This window comes from Cryptomeria japonica, chromosome 11, assembly GCF_030272615.1.
Source record: "Cryptomeria japonica chromosome 11, Sugi_1.0, whole genome shotgun sequence".
Lineage (NCBI taxonomy): Eukaryota > Viridiplantae > Streptophyta > Pinopsida > Cupressales > Cupressaceae > Cryptomeria > Cryptomeria japonica.
In genome coordinates this window covers 109,704,788-109,717,439 of record NC_081415.1, presented here as the reverse complement: position 1 = coordinate 109,717,439, position 12,652 = coordinate 109,704,788, and positions in this window count along the sequence as shown.

Genomic DNA, 12,652 nt, shown 5'->3' with positions numbered 1-12,652 from the left:
TCTATTGTTCAATCTTTCTTGAATTACATTTTTTCTATTTTATTATTGTATTGTTATTTTTTTCAGCTTATTTCAACACCAAAAAAAAAAATTTGTCCATGTAGCCTAAAACTCATGGTAGTACTGTATCATAAAAATGCAACAATTTTTAAATGAATTAAAAATCTAAATATTGATTCATACATCCAATGATACAAATGCTCCCCAAAAGACCACTTGTGAGTTAACACATGCATCTGAATGATACACATGGCTGAAAAGACCAACTATCGATGTCAATATGCTTTTTAATCATTAAGAATCTATTACTCAACTAGTAGTTAATTTGTGATAGTTCTAGGTAGGTAAAGTTGAAGTTGTAAATGTTAAAAAACCAAATACTCAACTCTTGTTACAATTTTGTCATGACTTGTAACAGTTTGAAACATGTCGTTTCAATCACTGAAACACGAAATGACACTTCTGTCACATTTTTGGCAACTAGGATGCATTGAAGAAGAATAAGAAGAATTTTGAAGATGTATGAGGCTAAAAATAGCAGTGTCATTCCTATGCAAGGTGATTCTTATCTAGTTGAATAAATTATACCAAGAGCCACTGCCAATATATTTACAAAATTGTTAGTCTTTGAAGGTATCACACTTTAAAATAAAATGAATAACTATAATCTTCTTTAAAATTTTCGTTTTCAATGCAAGCATAAAGAAAGAGGGTGTAGCTTTGTCCCTATTGGGATTAAGATGTCTCAACCTTAGAGTCCTAAAATGTTGAATCATTTAATTAATTGTTGCGTTTATTTTCTATATTCTAAGTTTATAACTTCCTAATGGCAAGTAATCTTTGTGGGACCTCTTTGTGAGGTGGCATCCTATATGGAAGGTTAGTATATAACATGGACTTTTATTTTATAGGAAGTTGGCACCCACTTTGAAGAGTCAAGATTAGAAGTTGCAATTTAAACAAGAGTTATGCATAAATAAAGTTTATATTTCATGTTGAGTCTAAATAGAATGTGTGTGCATTTGACAGGTGCAATTTCTTATGCAAGTTTGGTAATAATTAAAAATTACATTTTTTTGCATGAGTGGTCAATTGTAAAGTTACCTTCCACATGTGTGATGTAGTTGGAACCTTCTATGTTGCATCTTCATGCTTAGGTGTGGGCTTTTGAAACTTGAGATTTGCTGCATTATATGATTTATAAATACAAGTGTTTGCTATATGTGTTGAAGAGAGTCTAGAGTTGTTCATTTTATAGGGGTTATGTTGTCGGATTTCCTCCAAAGAAGAGCAACATGTAAATCTCCACGTAAGGCTTAGAGCCTGAAAATGTATTGTAGCTTGTTGTTGAATAATACATTGGCTTGATGTTTTGGAGTGTGGGGTTTTTTTTTATCTGAAGGGGATTTCCCCCACGTATATATGCGTTCTCTCTTATGTTTCATTCTTCTTGTTTCATGATTTTGAAGTTTTGAATCTGTATGTTGTAATGTTGCTGAAATTTCCTTAGATCTATAAATTGCATCATCTTTACTTTAAGGATTTAATCGTGGGAAATCAACTATGTATGTTTCCACTTTTATGGCATAGTAGTATGTGTGTGTATCAACACATTGTAATCTATTTTTAAGAAACACATGATATTGATCTTAGAGTTTCTTTTTGGGATGCTCTAGTTTCTCTTTAATCCCTTGATCACATTTTCTAAATTATTTTTTATTCAAGGTGTGTACCATTCACATATAAGAGGTCATGTCTCTATTTTCAAAATCTAAAAGTAATTATGTAGATAGCTTACAATGATGGGTGATACATGAAAAATAAAAAATAAAATAAATATAATAATCTTATTAATTTATGTAATTCACGTGTATTGGCTTTTCTCAATGAGGCACTATTGTTATAATGCTATGATAATTTCAACACGGTTTAACATTAGGCTTATTCATATATGGGGATAATAGTAATTTATCAAATATGATTAAATTAGTGATTGTTTATTTGTTATGCTTTTTTTATTTTAATTTTGGCAAAAGTGGTAAACCACTAATATATATTAATATAATAAGGATTACAAAAACTGGTTCAAAGAGAATACCCAAAGGAAAGAACCAGCAAGAAAACCTTTGGTTATAGCTCGATATGAATTACAAATGTTATCAAGATACATAATATATCTCAAAAAATTAATCATAAAACTATCACCTATCTAAGCTAGACATTGGTCGAAATCAAAATACAAACAACAAGACCACATTGGCAGGAGTCATCCCGACGTTACTATTCCAAGGCCAAAACAACTCGACCAACACTTATAGACAAAGTCATGTCGATGTACAACCAAACAGGTTCATCGGTCACACAACGTCCATCAGAGTCACAATCTGAAAGTCATCCCGAAACATCATGTCACCCCGATGACCCTGGCTCCACAAGTTCATCGACCAGACTCTCACTGAACAAAACCCCATTGGCCAAATAATAAAAGTCAGTTTGGCATTTGACAGGTCATTCCGAAGACCAATGTCACCCCAAAGCTCCTCTATACTCAATCCGTCGCCATGAGTTATGCCAATAGCTTTCCAAAACTGCTCTAACAACATAGACCTGACTTACACCGAAGCAATCCCAATCAACTTGAATCTCCATATTACTAAGACTCTTACAGAGAGCTCAAGACACACCAATGACTTCCAACATCGGTCTCAGTCACATTGATGGATAGCAAACACAACCTCATCGACAAGACTTACTTCGATAAGAATATTCTGACCCATCATCAGCTAGACATGCTCGGTTAGTAGAATACATATCAATAACCCAAGTCAGCTCGATAGTAAACTCTGTTCAATCATCGGCCAGTGTCACACCAATCACACAGACCAAAGATAGTTTAGGATTACTATGTAGGTCAGCTAGAGTCACACCAATTAGATCACCGAAGGGGACTTCTCTAACACTGCTCAGATTGATCAAACATCTTAGGGGTCTCACTGATATTGCTCTCTCAGAGGTTCCAACTAGTAAGATTGAGGCACATTTATCCAACAATCTCCCACTTGATGAAGATCTTACTGGTACGTCCAAAGCACTCAAAGACTACTAAGATTCATGGGTTCCAAGGCCAATCAAAGTAGCAACAACCAGATCAGACATTATTCTTGTGTATCATCATAAAGGACTCTTGATCCATAGATTCCATAGATAACTGTAAAGCGGAAAATCGATCGAACCCTAGTTGCTCTCCCCTCTTCCAACTCCGAGGAGAGAGAAGGGAGGTTGCTAGGGTTGATGGTTTTCACTTAGGGGAGACTTTACATTCAAAAGAGGGGTTGAAACCCACAAGATCCAATCCCACACAATGCAAGATTGGATTCTAAATGAGTTTCAAGGGTTAAGACAGCAAGGCTACCCTCTTTTGTAAAGAATGTAGATAGAAGAATTAAGCTAGGAATGCATAGAAAGTGAGAAAGATTCGCTTATAAACTGAGATAGGGATATAGGATGAAGCTGCGGACCTGGAATTAGCTGTAAAATGTCGATACGGCGCTGTCCTGCAAATTTGAGCAAAAGTTGACGGGACGATGGCGCCTGGCGTGCACACGGTCCTCCGAAAAATCCGCGAAACGAAGGGGGATCTGTTCGTCTCTGCACAAGGATTCCAGATCTTCAATTTCAGCCGCGTACCTGCAACCTTGTTGTAAGGATGTTTGTATCCTTATGTGCGAAGGTATAGATGTTGTTGTTTGTTGTATATTGTATGTAGTATGTGATCTCCTCTTCAATGGTTGAATCCTTGTCTTGAATGCAACACTTAGCCTTGAATGGAGACTTGGAATGATCAATTGCTTGAAAGAATGCTTGAATGCTTGAATATCGTTTTCCCATATGTTCATCCTCTTTTTTATCTACCCAAAGGAGAGAGGAAAATGTAGTTTATATACTTGCCAATTAGGGTTAAAAGACTGATTTTCCCGACCTTAGGTCGACCAGGAAATGTTAATTTTCCAATTTGCAAACAAAAAGACCCGAAGTCCCAAGGAGGCCGGGCCCAAAATAGGGCCAGGGACCAGGGGGCGCCCTGGTCCTGAAGGACCAGGGCGCTGGGCGCTCTGGTCCCACCTCCCGGGACAGCAGGGTGCAAAGGAGGTTCAGGCCAGGGTGCTTGAAAAATGCAGTTTTTAGTGTCGTGGACAAGTTTCGGGGTCTCCATTCAGGTTGCGTGTTGCGTCGCCATTGTGAAGACCGAAATGCAGTCGAAATTGCAAGTGTCACAATTTTAGGACGCTACATTTAGCCCCCACTTTAGTGGGAGTATGTATGCTCATACTTCCGGTAAAGTACAAGGAAACAACATTGAAAGTCTTTCACCACGTCAAGGAGGCAAGACACACCAAGCCCCCAGTGGACTAAGGATCTTACGACTTCGATTGACAAAGTAAAAGGGAAGATCACGAGGGAGAACCATGACTGTCAGTAGTAAGGTTCCCTCACTATGAGTCATGCAAGAAAAATACCAAAAATTTTCAAGGCATAGCTAAGTTTGCCAAGAAATTTTCAAGTATCTTGAAAGGATAGACAAGGTGTATGCCCCCCTACGTTAAAGCGTTCGCACACGCCTCAACGGGGGTGATTGTTTTAACGTAGTGATACACATAAGAAATGAGAAAGGAAAGGAGCACATTATCACAAAGATTTAGCCCCCAAGTGTGAGATAAACCCAAGGATAATAGATACAAAACACAAAGCACGAGGTGACTTCGCTTTCCTTCGGGTCAGTATGCTGTATGATAATTCATGTATATATATCATATGTATGTATGCATAATTGTTCTTCATTCCCCAATCAAGGAAGGTCACCTAGAAGAAGGGAACACATGTGTCTTTTGAGTCAACATGAGAGAGACCAAAAGAGATCTCAATGCTTTGCATCGTCCTCAAGTAGACAACACTAAGGACAACAAATAGACGAATGAGAATAACATATAGAAGAAGTAACAAAAGAGAGGAGGAGAGATTCTGCTATGCTAATGAAACTAGTCTAGCATGTCATCTACCCCTCGATCTTGCTGATCAATGTTTCGGGAAGGCAGGGAACACGCTAGAGGAGGAACATCCAACACAGTAGATGGAGCTATCACAAGATCCAAACAAGGGCTATGTTCATGTCCCGAGCCACGTTGTTCTTGTCTAGGAGCTAGGATAAGTGCTTTAGAAAATTCATTAGATAAATGGTTATCAATATCAACAAGTTCATATTTACTATCAAAAGCAAGAGGAGTAACATGTTCATCATGAATAACATTTTCATCTATATCATCATCAAGATTTATAAAAATAGGATCTTTAACTCGCACAGGATCAAGACCATCATGCATCTTATGTTTAGGAGATTTTGGAGAAAATGGAATAATGCTTGTTGAAGGTGTTTTTGGAGATTGCAAAGTTTGAGAAGCAGCTGCCTGAGCTCTAAGACGACGCTTTCGTCGGCGTTTACGTGCAGAACGATTTCATCTAGTCTTAGTAGGAAGTGGAGAAGATTGAGGAGGAGGAATGTTCTCATCCTTATCACTTGGGTGTTTAGGTTGTGGTCTCTTAGGCTGGATAATAGGAGAAGAAGAAGGTCTCTTCTCTCTATAAAAAGAAGGAGGAGGAACTGCTCCATATAAAGGAGGAATTTTTGGTTTAGGAAGAAGACCAAGTCCATCATGACGAGGAGGTATAGGTCTACTTTTAGAAGATTTATTCGGCATAGACATAGTCACATCCATAGGGATGGGTTGGGAATCTTCTTGAGGAAAGACATTAGTTTTATCTTTCAAAGGAAGAACTTCCTTCTCAAGAACGATAGGAATATCAAGTTTGGGTGTTCTAGGTTCACTTAGAGATAGGATCATATCTGTTTTCCATTTTTGATAAGATTTGAAAAGATGATCACTTCGCGGAGGAAGAGATTGGAATTGTTTAGGCCAAAAGTAATCAATAGGAACACTAGAGGTTCTTTCAGCTGGTTTAAAGAGACTATGATTAACAGTAACAACTTCACCATTATGGGGAAATTTCAAACACTTATGAATAGGAGAAGCAATAGCTTTCATGGAAGATAGCCAAGGATAGCCAAGCTTCACACGAAATTGTTCGGATGAAGGAATAATAGAAAAGCTCACATCAAGGGATTTGTTATGAACTTCAATAGGTAATGTAATAGAACCAATTGCAGGAGAAGAAAATGCATCAAATAATTTCACAATCACATCTGTTTTGTCATAGATCACTTAATTCAATTGCAAAGTAAAAAGAAATTCTTCAGTAATAACATTAATCATGCACGAAGGATCAATAAGCACTCCACAGCAAGGTGTATTCTTGACTTTTGCAACTATGTATAAAGGACCATCGGGTGCCCTGATAGTTTCACTAGAATCAAATGTGATGGAAGGTTCTTTAGGGATTTCTTGCTGCTCTACAAAGTTAATCACATTCAGAGTTATAGACACAAGACCATCAGATGAGAGAGAGGAATCATTAGCCTCAATCGCATTAGAGGTATGGGAAGGTAATGGATCAGTAAAAATCTGAAGATTTTGGTTAGGAGGAGCTACAGATGTGTTGCCTTTATCATTCACTCCAGAAACAGAGATAGTATTATTATCAATCAAATCTTGAATTTTACCCTTTAAAGCAAAACATTTTTCAGTATCATGCCCAGGCTGACGATGAAATTGACAAAAAGATTTGTTATCAAAATAAGGTGAAGTTATCTTTGCAGGATCAATTTTCCTTATAGGAGGAAGAGTAAGCACATTTTGTTCCAATAACTTATTCATAATACTATGCAATGATTCATTCAAAGGAGTATACTTTCTTTCTTTCTTGAAAAATTTAGAAATAGGAGGCACACCTGATGCTGCATTCACATTGTTGTTGAGGATGTTTTCATTGAATTTGATGGAATCTCTGTTCGGTTTAAACTTTCCAAATGGTTGTTGACTGCTATCACCCTTATCACTCGGAGCCATAGGATGTGATTGTTCCATTTGACTCACAGTCAGTTGATAATTGTGAAGAGTTGCGCACAACTGTTGGAAAGAAGTAAACTCAGAAAACAGGAGTTTGTCTCGAATATCTTTTTGTAAATTAGAAATAAAGATTCTTTGAATATCATTGTCAGGCACTGGAAAAGAAATTTGAGCATACAAATGCTTATATCTACCAATGAAATCAGTCACTTTTTCTTTAACACCTTGTTTACAATGCATTAAATCAATCAAAGTAACTTTAGGACTTATATTGTTTTGAAATTGTTGAATGAAAGCATTTGCAAGTTGTTCGAAAGAAGTAATAAAATAAGAAGGCAACGAGAAATACCATTGTAGGGCTTTATCTCTTAATGTTCTAGTAAACAGTTTTGCAAGCAACCTTTGGTCATACGCAAAATCGGTACATATTGTTTGAAAAGTCTTAACATGTGTTAGAGGATCTCCTTTACCATTATAAAGCTCCAAATGCGGGATTTCAACATGTTTAGGAGGGATAGCTCGAACAATGTCAAGAGAAAGTGGGCTCGCAACATCAAATGTGGGCACACTAAACTTAGATTGATTCATAGAGGCAATTTGTTGCTATAAAGAAGAGACAGTTTGTGCAAGATTGTTAATGGTCGCTTCAGTCGAAGAATTCATATTAGATGTGTTAGATTGAGATGGAGGTGTTATGTTATTGAAAGAAGGTAAAGAGTAAGGTGGTGGGACACTATGATAATTAGTCATAGGAGAGGATTGGAAAGGAGGAACACTACAAGGAGGAATGGAATGGTTAAATGAATTGCCCCCTTGCGTCATGTTCATTTGTGGAGATGTAATAGGAACACTCATTGAAGGAATGAATGAAGAAGTTGGATTAAATGAAGGAAGAGGGTTAATTGAAGAGGAAGGATTGCCCCCATGACTGGTGATCATAGGAGGAATGTCTTGTATAGAAGTAGTCATTATGTTTGATGTAAAGGTAGGTATGCTAGCAATAGAAGTTGTCAAAGGAATTGAATGATTGACTTGAGTGGGAGGTTGTGTATAACCTAAAGTTTCGGCACAACTCTTCATAGGCATCACATTCGAATCCACAATGTGTGCAATACCACGCAAAATATCAATTCCATTCTTATCACTTTGAAGCATATGTTTTAAACCCTCAATTAAAGGAAGAGCTTGACTATCGGGGTATTCTTGAGACATCCATTATCGAAAATCGTCAAATTGATTATCCAATTTCGCAAGTTGTTCTACAGAAACCTCATGGAGAGCTTCTTCATCATTAGGAGGATTAGAGGAATTACCCATGTCCTCGTTAAAAAGGCTATTCAAATTAGGTTCCATCTCCTCAGTAATTAAACCTCGGAAAGACTTAATTCTACGGCTTCGTCTAACGGGAATAGTGTAAGTAGGGCTTATTGTTGTAAAACTCATGCACTAGAGAGGGAGATAAAATTTTGAATTTAGAAGTAGCAAATTTCAGTAAAATCAGCCAATCTTCTAGATTTAAGCTGTTAAATGCAATCATGACAGTCTCCCAAAATTTTGGAAAAAATGTCCGGGACCGTGGCGCTCGGAGTGCACACGGTCCTTGCAACTTTTTTCGAAATTTGCAGGGATGAAAGTTATGATGATTTTAGAGCTAATCTGAAAAAATTGAGTGATTATACGATCTGTAGATAGGCCAAATTAAAGTTGCAATCTCAAAATTGAACCCTACCAAGATTGTCGAAAAATGCAAAATTTGAATTTTGAAAAAGAGAGGGAAACTGAAATTTTGAATTTTATGATTTTAGAGGGAATGTTAAGAGCAATGCAAGTTTTGGTTTTTAAAAATTGACTCAATTTCACGCAAAATTCAATTCTGAAAGTGGAAATCAAAGTTGTTGTAATTAAGCACTTAATTTCAAAAGTCACAAATTGCAAGAATTTGAATAAAGCACTGGAATTTCGAATGAATGCAAATACACTTTTCAGATTTAGGACAATAAGAAACACAATTTTGACATGAATTTCAATTTCAACAATTTTTGAATGATTAGAAGCCTTAAACCAAGCAATCACAAGACCAACTTTGACTGTAATTTTGAAAGTGTTAGAGTTGATAAAATCAACCAAAATTCTGGATTTTAGCAGGAAAATACAGTAAGATCTTGCTCCCGAAATTTCGAAAAAAATGTCGGGGACGATGGTGCTCGGAGTGCACACGGTCCTGGCAACTTTTTTCCAAATTTTCAGGGATGAAAGATATTGTAATTTTATTGCGGAATCCAAAGTTACAGCTGAATTGGAGATGTTTTGATCAGTGAAATTGTCGGGCAAAGGTTGAATAAAGAGGGTTTCAAAAATTAGGGTTTTGACACCTAACCACTTAATTTTCAGAATTAAAGCACAAATATGAATTGATACTTTGTAATAGAAGAGCAGATATGAAACAAGCATTAACAATTAAATATTTCACAAGTTCAATTTCTAAAAAGAAAATTTTAGGGTTTTTATGCAATTAACCTCTAAAATTTGCAAAAGATCAAACATGGAAATGTAATCAAGGAATCCAATTTTCAAATCTAACCATGAATAATCAGAAAGGATGTTCACGTCGGGTTCACCAAAATGTAAAGCGGAAAATCGATCGAACCCTAGTTGCTCTCCCCTCTTCCAACTCCGAGGAGAGAGAAGGGAGGTTGCTAGGGTTGATGGTTTTCACTTAGGGAAGACTTTACATTCAAAAGAGGGGTTGAAACCCACAAGATCCAATCCCACACAATGCAAGATTGGATTCTAAATGAGTTTCAAGGGTTAAGACAGCAAGGCTACCCTCTTTTGTAAAGAATGTAGATAGAAGAATTAAGCTAGGAATGCATAGAAAGTGAGAAAGATTCGCTTATAAACTGAGATAGGGATATAGGATGAAGCCGCGGACCTGGAATTAGCTATAAAATGTCGATACGGCACTGTCCTGCGAATTTGAGCAAAATTTGACGGGACGATGGCGCCCGGCGTGCACACGGTCCTCCGAAAAATCCGCGAAACGAAGGGGGATCTGTTCGTCTCTGCACAAGGATTCCAGATCTTCAATTTCAGCCGCGTACCTGCAATCTTGTTGTAAGGATGTTTGTATCCTTATGTGCGAAGGTATAGATGTTGTTGTTTGTTGTATATTTTATGTAGTATGTGATCTCCTCTTCAATGGTTGAATCCTTGTCTTGAATGCAACACTTAGCCTTGAATGGAGACTTGGAATGATCAATTGCTTGAAAGAATGCTTGAATGCTTGAATGCTTGAATGCTTGAATATCGTTTTCCCATATGTTCATCCTCTTTTTTATCTACCCAAATGGGAGAGGAAAATGTAGTTTATATACTTGCCAATTAGGGTTAAAAGACTGATTTTCCCGACCTTAGGCCGACCAGGAAATGTTAATTTTCCAATTTGCAAACAAAAAGACCCGAAGTCCCAAGGAGACCGGGCCCAAAATAGGGCTAGGGACCAGGGTGCTGGGCGCTCTGGTCCCACCTTCCGGGACAGCAGGGTGCAAAGGAGGTTCAGGCCAGGGTGCTTGAAAAATGCAGTTTTTAGTGTCGTGGACAAGTTTCGGGGTCTCCATTCAGGTTGCGTGTTGCGTCACCATCGTGAAGACCAAAATGCAGTCGAAATTGCAAGTGTCACAATTTTAGGACGCTACAATAACAGTCTATTCAAATAATCTACAAGAAAATCAAGCATATATATGGCCCTAACTTGCAACTCACTCTAATTTGAGCACCTCTCCTCCTTTAGAATGTCCTCCAGGTAGGGTAATAGCCCCAAATGACTTATCTCAAAAATTCATTATTCCTACTGGTCATATGCTTTTCATCCACCACGATATCCTGTATGTGGGGAAAACAATCTATATCTGCACCTCCATCAATTGAATCCACCTCCATTTTGTCGCATCCCATGTTAGCTAACCTGTCTGCTAGCCCATTCCCTTCTCTGAATATGTGTGATAAGATGTAAGACTTAAAAGAATCTAAAAGAGCCCAAGCCTGAATTAAAACATAATTGATATGCCAATTGAAAAACTTTCTTGTTTTATATGCATTTATAATCAATGCCAAATCACCTTCTACATGAATCTTCGAGTATCCCAATTTCTTTGTCATTGATAGTTCACATAAAAGATCCCAAGATTCTGCCATATTATTAGTCCCTTGTGGCAATGTAGATGATTTAAAATCTTGAACCTTACCCAAATAATTCCTAATACATGCACTTGCTCCTGAATCTCTTGGATTACCTCCAGAGGAGCCATCAAAGTTAATCTTCACAAAGTCTCTATGTGGGGGTTGTCAGGTTATAAGAGATCTATCAATCCTTGGCTTAGGGATTGTAGACAAATTACCATTGGGAGAAAACATATGTACTTTCAATTATTCATGATAGAGCCATCCCAAGAGGTGAATGTTGAATTACAAGTATGACAATTCTGCACATAAACATTTACTAATTTAGAGACTAATTTTTTTATTTTGTATTGCACTTTCTCAATAGAGGAGGAGACTTTCCTTAAAATTCTCTTATTACATTCCCACCAAATAGACCACGTAGTTATTGCTGGAATGATTCTCCAAATGTAAGAGAAAAGAGAGGGCTTGAAGAGGATGGGCCATCCTTGGAACATAGTCCCGTATATTATTTGGAAGGGGCATAAACAATTCTAATTTATTCATCATAAAAATCAGCACTGTTGAGCAAAAGGACACTGAATAAAAAGATGATCATCTGTTTCATATTCTTGATCACATAAAACACATTTAAATTGTTGTGAGATTTGTAGCTTAGCTAATTTATCATTGGTTAAATATTTTTTTCAAAGCCAACCATGCAAAACATCCTACTTTGGACATAATTGCATTGTTCCAACAAAAATAAAATGCTCTTTGTTCCTGTTTCTGATTCATCAAGTGTTGAAGTGTTGTATATCCATGCTTCACCGAATAAGTGCCATCTTTGGTTGGGGCCCATATGATTTTGTCATCCGCGTCTGTCAAAAAAATATCCTCTGAGGTAAAACTTGTTAGAGCAGCCTCATTAGATCAAGATCAATCCCAATATCCATGAGATCCTTCCAAATGACTTTCCCTGAATATAGATTGATTGCACTCGCATAGTCTATTGATTTAGAGCCCCATTTTTTAATGAAGAGTGGGATTACTGGTTGCAATTGAAGAATCTGGGATAATGGGGTATAGCCATTCCATGAATCAAACCAAAATTGTATTGATTCCCCAATATGTACTTGCCAAGAAATCTATTTGATCACCATATCCCTAGAAGCCATCATGAACTTCCACATAACCGAACCATCTAGAGGATTCGATATAGGAAGAACTCTAAGAGGATTAGATGTGTCCAAATACTTAGCTTGCATGAATTGACATCATTTTGAGTTTGGCTTTGTATACATTTTCCAGACTAATTTCCCTTCAAAGGCTTTATTTCGCTTAGCCAAGTCATGTAAACCTACTCCTCCCTCTATTTTCCCAATTGCCATGTTACTCAATGGGACTAATGGAAACTTCTTTTCTTCTGATAAATTTCCCTCCCAAAGAATTTCCTAATGAATTTTTCAATTTGA